Below are 15,325 nucleotides of genomic sequence, written 5' to 3'. Positions count from 1 at the left end.
TCACTTTCAAAATAGCAGGACAACATTCAGCAATCCTTGAAATTCTTTTTCAATTTCATGGAACATAGACTTCTTTTGTAAAACATAACCTGATTATTGTCCACACTTCCATTTATACCAGTACTTCCCTAAATTCCCAGCCATACAGATCTACTCCTTCTTTGTCCATCACTAGAAAGAAACAGGATTCTAAAGGATAACATATAATGTGGTAAAATGAAATATGAATATTTTAAAAATTAAGGCAAATAAACAGAAAAAGACACGCCAGGAAAAGGCACATGACTCATAGTTTCACTTGTTCATATACTCAAGTCTACCAAAAAAATGCTAAACTTACCTTTATACAGAACCACGGAGAGGGGAGAAAGGCGTAATTATGGGGTAAAGGACAACAAAAGACTGTTTCTGTATAGAGAGGAGACAGTGTATTAGATTGAGATATTTAATTTTGATTGAGTATGCTGATTAGGTGAACCTAAGGCAGGTTTAGATCACTGTAGTACAATACTTTGATAGATAGACTTCCGTGGTGAGTTTTAGCAGGAGAAACTTTCTGAATGATGGAATAGATCTTGGTGGCTAGCTTTAGGAATGTAGGCTAATCCCTTTTAACAAGGAAAAGTTAATGGGAGTGATGAGCAGGCCTGCCAGCCATGTGTACCATGCTGGCTATGGCCTCTTCACTATACCTTTGATCTTAGACAATAGGGTACTTGATGGGTTCCTGTGTTTTTTTTTAAATGCAAGCCATTGAGAAAGAACTTGCATAAAGATTGAGAAGGGTACAAAAGAGTACTAAGAGTAAATGAGCATATTCTGAGCACTGTGGGGGACAGAAACAAGATAAAAGTTAGCAGGACCTGATTCAACATTTGAGGAGAACATAGAAGTTAAGTTGTGTTGTAGTAGCCAAGGAAATTGTCAATAGAGGTAGCTCCAGAGGGAAAATGCATTGCTATGGAGAAAAATATGTTAAAGAACAATATAGTAGTATAAAGTCTCCATGATGTCTATGGCTATGTATAATCAATATATGTGAATTTTAAAAACTTGGGAAACAAAGCCAACTCTCCCTGCTTGAAAGCCTTTTTATATGACTCTATTGAGTTATGAGTAAGGGAAGCAAAAATAAATTGGAAAATATATGGAAATAATTGCTTCGAAGATGTACAGCCTCAGAAGGATGGACAACCAGCACATTGTCGAAAGGATAGAAAGAGATACTTGGAAATAGGAACCTCTCTGGTGATCTGAGAATACATATGCACAGGTGTGGAAAAAGCATGACTTGTGATTCATTAAAAGTGTTCACAAATTTTATGACATACTTTTATGCTCTCCAATCTAAATATTTAGCCTTACGGGAATGAAAAGCAGTAGCAAAATAGATATCTAGCTGCAAAATACAAGCATGAAAACTTATATGAATATACACAAACACACACACATGTATAACTACAGACAAACATATGTATACATGCACACATTCATACTTAAACATAAGCATCCTATACATACAAACTTAAACCACAATATTTTAAATAAAAATATCAGCTTAGAAATTGCTGTAGAGGGGTTGGGGATTTAGTTCAGTGGTAGAGCGCTTGCCTAGCAAGCGCAAGGCCCTGGGTTCGGTCCCCAGCTCCAAAAAAAAAAAAAGAAAAAAAAAAAGAAATTGCTGTAGAAACACAAAAGCAGGAGGAACAGCAACACTTCTTATGTTTGTCAGGATTATCATTGCTATGAAGAAACACCATTACCAAAGCAGCTTGTGGATGATAGGATGTATTTGACTTATGTTTCCATATCACTGTTCATTATTGAAGGAAAAGGGCAGGGCAGGAACTCAAGCAGTGAAGAAAACTGGGAGGCAGGAGCTGAGGCAGAGTCCATGGAAGGAGACTGTTTACTGGTTTGTTCCTCATGGATTTCTCAACATGATTTTTTTCTACTCCAATCAAAGACTGGCAGCCCCTGAGTGTGAACACACACAGTGAGCTACATCAATCACACATCAATCACTAAATAAGAAAAAAAACTGTCTTTACACACTTACCTATAGCTCAACTATGGAGGCACTTTCTTATTTGAGGCTTTGTCCTTTCAGATGACTCTAGCTTGTGTTAACGTGGTATGAAACTACAAAGCATGCTACCAATGGTCTGTTTGGCTTGGTGTGGTGGTAGAAACCTATAATCCATGTACTTTGGATGTTGAGATAGTCAAATATCCATGACTGCAAGGCCAGTCTGTTCTACTTAATGCATTTCTAAACAGTATGACTGCACAGAGACAACTTCTAAGAAAGTAAACCAAATAAAAATGGATTTCATAAGGATTTATTGTTGAGAGAATATCTAGTAATGATCACCCCTCAAAATAGGCAATAGCAAATGAAATGAGGAAGATAATAGGACCTAGGATACTTGCAGGAAGAGAGATGATTCAGGGAACATTTATTAACAAGCATAGCAAAAGACCATAGGGCAGAACCAGGAAAGGTTAGGCAGAAGGTACAGAAGGGCAGGGTGGCACGACAGTTAGGAATCATCTAAGAGATGACTGTAGAAAGACTTGAGATCTTAGGATGAACAGGCTGAATTGTCTATACATCATAAAATTTCCTCACACTACTTATGATGCTATGTTGTGCTTGCAGAAAGGATTGTAAAATAAAACCATTATAAAAGGCCAAACCAAGCAGAAAACTGGAATAGATACAGATACCCACAGACAAACAGTGGAATGAGATCTGTGGAAGAGTTAGGGGTAGAATTAAAGGCCCTCAAGTATATGGCAATCCCACAGGAAGACAATATTGTTAATTAATTTTGACACCTATGAATTCCCAGAAATTAAGCCATCAATTTATGATCATAGAAATACTGCCCCCAGTCACCTATGCTGCAGAGTGCTGCCACATCTGGTCTCAGGGAAATAGGATGTGCCTAATCCTGCACAGATTTGATGAGCCAGGGGAAAGTGATAGAAACAGGGCTGCTTTTCAAAGGTAAACAAAAAAAGGAGGAGTATAGACACTCTGAGAGAGGGCCTTAGAGGGGGCAACATTTGGGATGTAAATAAGTAAATTAATCAAGTAAATGAATTATATTCCAAAATCTAACAAAAATTTGGAAGTACTGTGAAGAGAACAACAACAAAATAAAAATAAAAAAAAATAAAAAAAAAACAAGCCAGCAAACAAAACTAGTGAATGGAAGCAAATGAGGAACATAACACTATGAGGGTGGTATTTGAAAGGATTTGGACAATCAGGACCAAATAGGATGAGGAATATTGGAGAAGGAAGTAAAATAATTCTTACTATTGACATGTATTATCCTTTAAGCAATAATTAAATAAGTTTATTCTATTCTTATTTGGGATCATTAATTCAAACTACATAATTTTTCAGGCATTAGCATTATCAAACACTGAGAAATACAAAATGACACTTATGGTATACATTTGAACCTGTTATTACAATTTACTACTTCTAAAAGGGAAGATATTTGGGAATAATTGGAAAATATATTCAGTGCAGGGGTGTGTTTTGTCAGAAGGTTGGTTTACTTGTGACATGGAAGGTATAAAACAGTACTGTGTTGGTTTTCTTCAGTTATATAGGTGCTGCTCACAGGAGAACACATAAACACCATCATATTTCTAAATTTTTAGTCATATGCAAAATCGAAAGTTAAAACTTGAGGATAACAGTACAGGAAGGCCTCAGAGTTAGGATCAAAGAAAATTGCAGAACTTGTGGTCATTTGATAAAACAAATGCAGAGGGAAAGTAATATTTTTCATGGACTATTAGTATTAGAGGTTACTCATGCTCATGTAGATATCTGTGCATCTGAGCACATATCAATAGTGTTAAATTGGTTGAGTATTAAAAGAGAAATCAAAATAAGTGATCATATATTATTAGATATAGTTATCATGGATAACCCTAATGTATTGTATTAATGATTTTATTATTAACATATTATATGATATATGATTATTAAATTAAATTTTTATCAAATAATGACGTTTTAGTAACAATTCTATAAGCAATTATACAGACAGCATACCCATATACACAATGTGGTTATTTGCGTAAAAACCACAAATCTATTTGCCCACAAAAGAATGATTGTGGTATGTCCTAATTTCAGATTTTTCTTCTAAAATAATCTCCTCTTAATATTTCTTAACCATTTAAAAATGGTGTGTATTACGTGGTAAATAACTTTAGGAAACTGACAGAAGTATGTTTTTTAGATAATTCAAGCACAATGTTTTTAAATTGTAATGCGTATTAATATATGAACTATTATGAAACATTTCCAAATAAGCATAGTTATTAAGCATATTAGCACAGGAAGATTACAAATTTTGCTTACTAGAGTGCTTTTGACAGCCCATGATTACAACCAGCAAATCCTAGACACAATCGGAGGATATGTAATAAGTACCATATACAGGCTCAAAGTCACAGGTATTGCTGGAGAATTTTCTATCTTTTTAATTAGAGTCAAAACCCAAAGAATAACTACGTAAGATTTTGGTCATTATCCTTCTATTTTATCTTTATTTTTGGTCCTGATGCAATAGACAGGGAGCAGGGAGAAGGCATGGAGGAGCTATGGTGAATATATCTTTTGATAACAACAGACTTTTGCCTCCTTTAACATTTTTTTAGATCTTTCTCGTGATTGGTCCCAAAACTTTTCTCTATTTTCCTATGTATACTCAGCCAAAGTCCACCTCAAAAGTTGACTCAAAGCTGAGCAAACTCAACTAAAGAAATCTATTAACCTAAATATTTTCCAGTAATGCTCTTGATTGATATCTAGCTCTCTAATCATACCAATCTCTTGCTGGGCATTGACAGCAGAATGCCTCTTGGAAAAGGAGGAGTGCTTTGGTAACCAGCAGATGAAAAAGAAAAGAAAAGGACAGCACATCAGGTAACTTGCTATGACTCTTCACATTTCTGCTCTGAATAACACTGCTACTGTTTGCTGTTTAAAGAATTTCTTATTGCTTCTGGTCATTGCTTTAATTTTAAGATCTATATTAAGGACTCAGGCTTTGAGTTCTGCTTTTTCTGTCATATGTCATCCTTGTGTATCTGACAGAGACAAGAGACCAGTTGCTCCTTAATCTGTTTGCAGAATCAGATCTGTCAAAATTTTTCTATCAGGACAGCAATTGTCACTTGCAATCATGACACTACCTGGAACATTTTCTGACATCATCGTCCCTTGTATGCCACCGCTTTCTGTGAGTCCTAAACCCAAACTCTGCAATTCACCTTTTATATCGTCTTGATACCATCAATAGCCTCAGATATTTACATAACATGTCAGTCTGAATCCTAACATCAGGTTTACATTGTTATTGTTGGGAAAAATATAGTTCTATATTAATACTTGCATATCTGCAATCTTTTTTCCTTAATACAGGCAGAGCAAAGAGTTTGCATATATTACAATAAAAAGCTTAACATACAAAATTTTCTTTTTATAACTTTAAATATTAATTTAATAAGGTTTCCAGACACCACAAGTTTCCATGAGTCATAATATGTATTGTATTTTAGCTGTAGTACTGTCTTAATTGCTATTTAGTATCACTGAACAACTTCATTAGATATCATTGTGTGACTATTTTGTGTTCTATGGAAAGATTATAAAATTCAAGTTTTTGTTCTTGTGCATAATCTAGGAGACTCAGTTGTATTTTATCTATCTAAATATTGATATGTGGAAGAATCAGTTGATGCTAATATGTGGAATCTACCAGGCTATATCATAGCTGGCTTATATTTAATGTTATCCCAATAGTTTTGGACTTATTAACATTTGTTTAGAGCAGAAAATGTTCTTATCAAAGATTTTACCATGTTCATCATCTCCGTTGTCCTGGTAACTGTATAGTTAACTATAGGCTTATAACTCATTAATTTGTCCTATGATTCTGTCTATCATCTGTATTCTTTTTGTTTCTATGAATCTAACAGAATACTAAACTTTTAGGATTTATCTGATTTGAAGCTAATGTAAGGAAAATGAATGTGCAAATTAATAAATAATCATGAAAAATTACTTGAACATGGGTGAAAACGGAGTTTGCAGTAGAATCATTGGAAGCTTCATTTTGTATTGCACAAATGAAGCCTAAAAAGGTGAATAGGTAGATTACACAGTCTTTGCCTGTTATTGTAGAAAGTAAACACATATCAAAGGAGATGATTGTGGAGGCCCTAATGTTTTACAGTGTGCATGTAAGTGATAGATATGGGTTTTCTTCATAGTATTTTTCATCTCACCTTCCTTAAAGATCAAAGTATTATTTTATGAGTGTGCCAGTATTTGTTTGTTTTACATTTTTTTCATTTTTTAGGATATTTTATTTATGCAAGTTTCAAATGTTATCCCTCTTCCCTGTTTCTCCTCCACAAGTCCCTATCGCCTTCCCTTTCCTTTGGGTCTTCTTTAAGAGGGCTCCTCGACTTCCCCACCAACCCCTGCCTTAGCATTCCCCAATGGTGAGTCACTGAGACTCCACAGGGTCATGGGTCTCTACTCCTACTGACCCTGAGAAGGAAATACTCTGCTTCTGCTATATAATCCAGCAGGAGCCATGGGTCCTTTGGTTGGTGGTTTAGTTCCTAGAAGCTTTAAGTGGTCTAGTTGGTTATTGTTGTTCTTCCTGTGAGATTGCAAACCCCTTCAATCTCCTAAAGTCCTTGCCCTAACTTCACTATTGGGGTCCCCGTGCTCAGTCTTATGTTTGGCTGCAAACATCGACATCTGTATTTGACATGTTATAGCAGAGCCTCTCAGGGGACATCTATGCCAGGCTCCTGTAAACAAGCATTTCGTGGCATCAGCAACAGTGTCTGGGTTTTCTGTCTGTAAATGCAACAGATGACTAAGTGGGGCTGTCTCTGAATGGCCTTTCCTTCTGTCTCTGTTCCACTCTTTGTGCCTTTTGATAGGAGAATTTCTGGTTTACTTTTTTTGAGATGGGTGAATGTCCCCATCATTCAAACAGGGGCCATGCCTATCTACTGGATATATTCTCTAAGGATCTCTCTCCTCTTTGTTGGGGGTACTTTTGCTAATGTCTTCTAGCTGGGTCCTGGGAAAGCCTTAGGTCACTGACATCTAGGACTTTTTGCTTGGTAACTGTAGGTTGATGTCTGTCTTAATTAGTGTCTTATTGCTGTGAATAGACACCAGGTGCAATGTAAGTTTTATAGAGGACAACATTTAATTGTGGCTCGCTTACAGGCTCAGAGGTTCAGATGTTCAGTCCATTATCATAAATGCAAAGGCGAGAACATGGTAGCATCACAGCATCCAGGTAGGCATGGTGCAGGAGGAGCTAAGTTCTACATCTTCAACCAAAGGAAGCCAGGAACAGTCTTAGCATCCCTAGTCAGCTACTAAGAGTGGCTCCAAGCCCATGCCCCACAGTGACACACTTCTTTCAACAAGGCAACACCTTCTAATAGTTCCAGTCCCTGGGCCAATTATATGCAAATCATCACAAAGTCTATACACAAGTGAAGACAGGCACTAGTTAGGCCAAGGCCATGATTGGACAGTAAATCAAAAAAAACTGGGACAAATCTTTTGTAAAGTAGGAGAGAAGCAGAAGGAAGGAAAATCAAAATGGAGACAGAGAAGGATGACACAGATCTGGGTGGTAAGGAATTATCGAATTAGTTACGATGGATTTCTGTAGGCAAATTTATCTTTTATAGGTGGGCAGTTTATGTCCTTATCAATTGTTTGTGAGTTTATTTTGTCGATATATTGTGGATTGATAGTTTAATATATAAATCTGATTGTTGGTTTGCAGTTTGATGAATCTTTATTTTAAGCGGTTGTTGGGATTTTATACCATAACTATTAGAGGGAGGTAGATGTAGACAAAAAAAAAAAAAAAAAAAAACAGAGCAATGGCAGAGTGTTATGAGAAGAGACCACTGAGACCAGGGGTTATATGCTGGAAATATGAGCAAAGTTCACAGTAAGAGAGTTGTGAGATATGTGGTCTTTGAATAAAACTGGCATTGCAGCAACCCACTTTGGGAACTAGATGGGTAGAGCAATTGAGGGTACACACAGAGTAGCTGTCAGCAGCATTACTTGAGAGAGAGCTTAGAGGCTTTTGCTGACTTAGATGAATATAATCTACAGATACCATGTGTCCCTACAGTGCCAGTTAGAACAGGATAAAAGAAACACTTCTTTATTTTTTACTGCAACAGGTAACAACAGTTCCCCCTCCCCCAATGCTACATACCTACTTTCAAATTCCTGACCTTTGGTACTTGTCCCCCAACTCCTCCCATATCTGGACCCCCCATTCTTTTCCCGCTCTCTTCTGTCTCTCCCAAATCTCTGTCTCCCTTTACTTCCCTAAGATCATTTCCCCTTTCGAGTAGGACTGTAGCATCCTTACTTTGGTGTGATCTTCTTTATTCTTGGGTTTTATATGGTCTATGTATTGTATCATGGGTATTATGAGCTACTTTTTGGTTAGTATCCACTTATCAGTGAGTGTATACCATGTGTGTTATTTTCCAACTGTTTTACCTTAGTCAAGATGATATGTTCAAGTTCCATCCATGTGCTTGCAAATTTCCCGAAGTAATTGTTTTAAATAGCTGAATAGTACTCCACAGTGTAAATGAGCAACATGTTCTGTATCCAGTCTTCAGTTGAGGCTCATCTGGGTTGTTTCCAACTTCTGGCTATTAAAAATAAGAATGCTATGACCATAGTGGAGCATGTGTTCTTGCAATATCCTCTAGCATCTTTTGGGTATAAAACCAGGAATGGTATAGCTGGGTCCTCAGATAGTACTATGTCCAATTTTCTGAGGAATTGCCATATTGATTTAAAGAGTGTTTGTAACAGTTTGCAATACCACCAACAATAGAGGAGTGTTTTTCTTTCTCCATAACCTAACCAGTGTCTGTTGTCACCTGACTTTTTTTTAATCTTAGCCATTCTGACTGGTGCAAGGTAGAATCTCATGTTGTTTTGATTTGCATTTCTCTGATGACTAAGGATATTATCTATTTCTTTAGGTGCTTCTTGGTCATTCAATATTCCTCAGTTGAGAATTCTTTGTTTAGCTCTGTACCCCATGTTAAAAGTTTTCTTTGTTTCTCTGTGTTCTAACTTCTTAAGTTCTTTGTATATTTTACTCCTTTATCAGATATAGGGTTAGAAAGATGTTTTCCTCTTCTGTGGATTGAAGTTTTGTCCTATTGTTTAATTAAATCTGTTATCAAATTTCTTGGTTACATTCATGCACTGAATGAAAGGAAATGTTCTATTTACCATGATGTTAATTGTTTTAGAGGGGTGGCTAGGATATGTTAATATAGGACTAGTCAAACATATATACTCCTTAGGAGATAGCTCATATTTCCTCTTTAGGTACAACTGAGGAACCACTAAATTCAAATCGTACTCATTTTGGAATCTTGCATGTTTCACATAAGTGTCATCAAATGTGTATCTTTCACCAAGTTTGATAAAGGGATGAGGATTTTACATAGACATAAGTTCTTATTAGATTAAATGTCCATTCTGTTGGAGGCAAGAATCATTTTTTATGAGTAACATAGGTAAATACTGGTGAAAAGAAGTCATAGTACCCAGTTAAGAAACACTTAGTATTGATTGGTTAATTATAATATCCGAAAAAATCCTCTAAATTTGTGTTTATTCTCATAAGTTAGTACTATATTACATCAACTCAGGTGTCCATTTCCTAATTTTCATCATTTCCTTCATCTTTGTTTTGTATTCAAAAATACATTTCAACAGATTTTCAATAAGTATATTCCAGAGACAATGCTATGAAAAATGTGCTTCATGGTTCAGAATACCATTGTAGTACGAAATCATAATTCATTTATTTAACACTATATAATACTCAGAGAATCATGAGAAAGGGGAAAGCTGAAAAAGAATAAAGAGATATCAGAATAGAACAAGATATTCCTATATTTCAAGGCAAACAGAAGCCATCTAGATTAATCATCTGTGTCACTTAGTAAATAGATACCCTAGCTGGGCTTGAAGTTTGTTTATGTATCCTCATTAAATTACATGAAAAGTCAGGATATCCTCATTCAGTATCCACATACTCAGACAATTTATTGAAGGGAAATCTATACTTACTGATTGTATACTTTGAAAAGGCTAGAAAATATAGTGCTAAAACAATATTAGAACTTGGCTCTGTCATTTACTATGTAAGAAAGTCCTCACCCTTACCGAATAATAATTTTCTGTGTAGACTTTTTATGAGTGCACACAGCCTAGAAAATAACAAATTAACAATGCTCTGTATGTTTTCCCAATAAACTAAAATGTTATGTAAGGTGAAACTTGACAGAATTCTAGTATTGTTGTTTCAATGTTAGATGGGTATGCAGTAGACATTGAGTTCAACTCTATTTGGGGGGAAAATGATTTTATTTTATATTTTTGTTTATGAGATTATAATAAAATTTTATTTTCCCCTTCTATCTCCTATGCTCAAATATAATATTCTTTGCTCCTTTTCAAATATACTGTTTGTTTTCATTTATTATTACACACATATGTCTGTTTGTATGTACATGTTTGCACAAAGTTATGTAGGCATGTTTTTAGGATTGATCATGTTCTGTTGAATAACCAATTGGTTGATTTTCTCTGTGGAAAACTGTATCTTATTGTCACTTTTAAAATGTTTGAAATACTCATTTTAATTTTTTTTGTTTTTATTTTTATTGGTGTCTTTGCTTCTTTACATCTCAAATATTATTCCCCCTCCCAGTTTCCCTCCTGAAATCCCCCATGCTCCATCAACCTCCACCTGCATCTACAAGGGTGCGCTCCCTCCCAGCCACCTATACCAGCTCCACTGCCCTATCATTCGTCTAAGCTGTGGCATCAAGGCTTCAGAGGATCCAGGGCTTCCCCTATCATTGATAGCTGACAATGCCATCCTCTGTCACATATTCAGCTCAAGCCTTGTGTCTCTACATTTGTATTCTTTGGTACACTGTTTAGGTCCTAGGTGCTCTAGCAGGAAGGGGAGTTGTCTGGTTGGTTGATATTATTGTTCCTCCCATGGAGCTGCAAACCCCTTCACCTTCTTCAGTCCTTCCCCCAACTCCTCCATTGCGGTTCATTTGTTCAATCTGATGTTTGGCTGGAAGCATCCACATCTGCATCTGTAAGGCTATGACAGAGCCTCTCAAGAGACATGTACTTCAGGTTTCTCAATGTTGTTCTTGTGATTACTGGCATTTGTAGAAAATATAATCTTCCAGAGAATGGCCTCATATCCCAGATTTTACCATCTCTTTTGTCCGTCTTTCACAATGGACTCTGATATTTCAGTAAAGGTGATGTTTTATTAAACTATTTGCTAACTCTGTTCCACACTGTGTTCTGATTTTTTATGTTTTTTTTGCATTTATTTGTTAGATGAACTATGGACCTTTTAATAAGCATTTTTCAGATCAGATATGGAAGTCTCACAAGATTATGAAGTTATCTAAATAATCACATTTATTTATTATACATATTTTTAGACAGAAAATTGATGTTAAGATATTTCCTTGTTTTTAAATCTATATTTACTACCTTTTACATTTCTAAATAAGTCTACTTTCTCTCAATCACTTGAAATATTGTATATTCTATTGTATTAATCTTTCTATTCTACACCTAGATAATTGTCCATTTATGATTTCATTGTACATGCAGATAACCTTGTACATTTGTTTTAATAAAAAGAATTGGGCCTAGGATTCTCCAATGAGACAAAACCATTGGCATCTGTCAATTTTGGTCTAGATTATCGCAGTCACTATGTACTTTTCTAGTTATATCTGTCTATTGTAAGTTATTACTTTCTATTACTTTTCACATTGTATGCCTACTTTATTTTCATCATACTTTCACCAATGGAGGCAGTTAGTTTAATTCCTTTTCCTGTGTATTGTGAATATAAAACTAGTAAACCTACTCAAAGAAGTAACCATGCAGAAGGCTGTTGAATACCTTTGTACACACAGTAAGGAGTGATATAACTGTAGCATATGATATTAATATTTAGCTTTTTGATATCTCAGGCTACTGATTTCTTACTAAATTAAACCACTTTCCTTCACAACCACAGTGAGTGTTCTTTTTTCCACATAGGCAAAAGCATTTGTTGTCAATTTTTGTTGATATTTCTTAATTCTTGTTGGGTGATATGCAATTTCAAATATCTGTGGATTTGAATATCTCAGTGAAATTATTTTCATAACTGACTAACACTGGAAAAAATTGAATAAGTAGTTATATAGGAGCAAGAAAAAGGAAGAAGCAAAAGTAAGCATTTCTTAAGAGAAACTCAAGATGAGTAATCTTTTTGCCAGATTATAGCAGGTCATCCCATGAATATTTGAGCAACCCACCAATGAAGTGGAACCTAATTCCCACTTTTTTTTATTAATCTGAGCTTCGACTCTTCAAATTGGAATGAGGTATTGATTACTAGAGGTCTATTAGCCATGACATTTGTAATTTGATGTGACTAGAGCATAAGAGCATCATTTTTTCATAAACTAAATAATAATTATTAAATGAGTTTTTCTTCTAACGTTACAAGGAACGATATTATAAGTCAACCTAGTATAGTTGGAGATGTAGGGTTTCAGAAATAAGGCCCCCACATGAAAGGACAAAGTTACTCCCTTTGAGTCCTGACATTCTTTCACCTCCCACGTCTCTTGTACATCCTAGAGGATCCCACAAACTCTACCTTTCCAGGTTGCCTGTTTCCTTTTTTCTGCAAGCACTATGGGCTTCCGTCCTTCCCCCTCACCAATACCTTATCATGTCCCCCTCTTGACCTCTCTTTTTCCTTTCCACCCAGGTACCTCCCTTCTTTGCCACATTCTGTGATTAATTTCTTCTGCCTCCAAAGTGGGATTGAGGATTCCACATTTGGACCTTTCAGCTTCTTTGCCTTCTTGAGTTCTGTGGATTTTTTTCTTGGGCATTCTATAATTTGGGGCTAATTTCCTCTTATTATCGAGTACCTAGCATTCATGTCTTTTTGGGTCTGAGTTATCTCAATCAGAATGATATTTTATGATTCCATTCATTTTGCTTGCAAAACACATGATGCCCTTGTTCTTAATAGCTGTGTACTAATACTTTGTTTAAATGAACCTCATTTTTTTAATCCATTCTTCTCCTGTGGAACGTCTGAGATTTATACAAATTCTGGCTATCATATATAATACGCCTCTGAACATAATGGAACATGAGTCCTGTGGCATGGTGGGGAATATTTTGGGAATATGCCCAAGGGTGTTATAGCTGGGTCTTCATGTAAGTCTATTTCCAATTATCTGAGTAATGTCCGGAATGATTTCCAGAGTTGTTGTATCAGTTTGCAGTCCCAGCAGCAATGAATAAGTGTTTCTCTTTTTCCACATCCTGGTCAACGTGTGCTGTCAACTGAGGTTTTATTCTTACCCATTCTGATTGGCGTAATGTAGAATCTCAGGGTCATTCTCTTTTGGATTTCCTTAATCAGTAAGGACTTTGAACATTTCTTTTGGTGCTTCACAGCCATTTGGGATTCCTCTGTTGTAATTCCCAGTTTAGTTCTATACCCCCTTTTTTGGATTGGGGTGTTTGGTTTTTTGGTGGTTAGTTTCTTGAGCTCTTTATGTATTTTGAATATTAGCCCTCTATTGGAAATGGGGTTAGTGAAGTTTTTCGCAGGCTGTGAGTTGCTGATTTTTCTTTACAGATTCCTTTGCCTTACAGAAAATTTCCAGGTTCATGAGATTCAATTGATCAATTCTTGATTTTAGACTCTAACCATTAGAGTCCTGTTTAGGAAATTATTCCCTATGCCAATGAGTTTGATGCTTTTTTCCATACTCTCTTCTATGAGAGGCACTGTATCTGGTTTTATGTTGAGGTCCTTGATCCTCTTGGACTTAATGTATATATTAAATTGTCTTAAAACAAAACAAAAAATAAATTTAGATCACTCTATGTTTAATACAAGGATGCCTTACTGTAACAATGTAATTAATGTGAGAGTTTAAATACAGATATAAATTAGCACAAGTGATTTTATTATACATTTTTATTTCATAAATGAGTACTGTAGTTTCATTATATTAATGCTAGTATTACCTTCCAAATCATCTCATGTTCATTAGAAATATACAGTCCAACTCATGACCTCTATAAACATAGGGGTTTGTGTCTGGGTTTGTGTGTGTGTGTGTGTGTGTGTGTGTGTGTGTGTGTGTGTGTTACCAATTGAGATTGGATTGTGTCTTATTGCTTTGGACGAATCCGTAAATAATATTAATTTTCCTTATCTTAATAGAAAATATTTATCTGTATGTTTTCAACTATGAGCAAGACATTTTGTAATTTTCTTTTCCTGTAATGAACATGGTAATGTTACTTAGGTGTTTATGAATATTTACAACAACTCAATAAATGACAGAACGTGAGCCCCAATATGCTACTACAATTTCTACGCTACAAATGTAACCTCAGGTTCACTTAGAAACATACTAGACTATGTTAGCCAAGGAAGTCACAAAAAGGTGAGCTCATCAGTGTACCCACTGGAGGGACATAATTTCAACTAGGTAAAGAATTTGTCATGCAACCTTTGGGTCAGAAGATCTACAGTACAGTAAATAACCCATTGCTGTGTTTTGTAAGTTAGTACAATAATCACATCTATTCCCCAGAGAGAAAATTGGTGAACTCTACATAGATTTGTTTTGCAAATGTTAAGTGGTTGGTCCGACATTCTTTATATCCCTGCTATTAGAAAAAATGTTTTTAAATTATTTCTTCTATTTTTTGAGATTTTAATATAATTATTTTATATAATTTTTTATTCCATCTCTCCAACATATGTCATCTGATTTCTTCAAAATTCATACGATTTTTTACTAACCATTGCATACAAATATGTACATACATACATAATTTCATTTTTGAGAAATAAATCAGTATCTAGGGTTAGTGGTATGCATGTTACACAAAAAACAGCCATTGTTCTATTCAGCTGAATATTATAATCTTTCTGCTCACATTTTGCAATATTTTTAAAGTCTTAGAATGATGGTAAATTTTGTAGATTCATCCATAAGGGTTAGTCAGATCACTGTATATTCTCTGCAATTTAACTTTTGCAATAATTTGCCTTTTGGAGCTCTAAAATCAATACTTTGGGTGAAGGTGACAGGTAAAATTTGTGTGTGG

The sequence above is a fragment of the Rattus norvegicus genome, chromosome 1, assembly GCF_036323735.1.
Source record: "Rattus norvegicus strain BN/NHsdMcwi chromosome 1, GRCr8, whole genome shotgun sequence".
Lineage (NCBI taxonomy): Eukaryota > Metazoa > Chordata > Mammalia > Rodentia > Muridae > Rattus > Rattus norvegicus.
The sequence above is the reverse complement of the archived record's forward strand: the minus strand, read 5'-3'. Positions refer to the sequence as shown.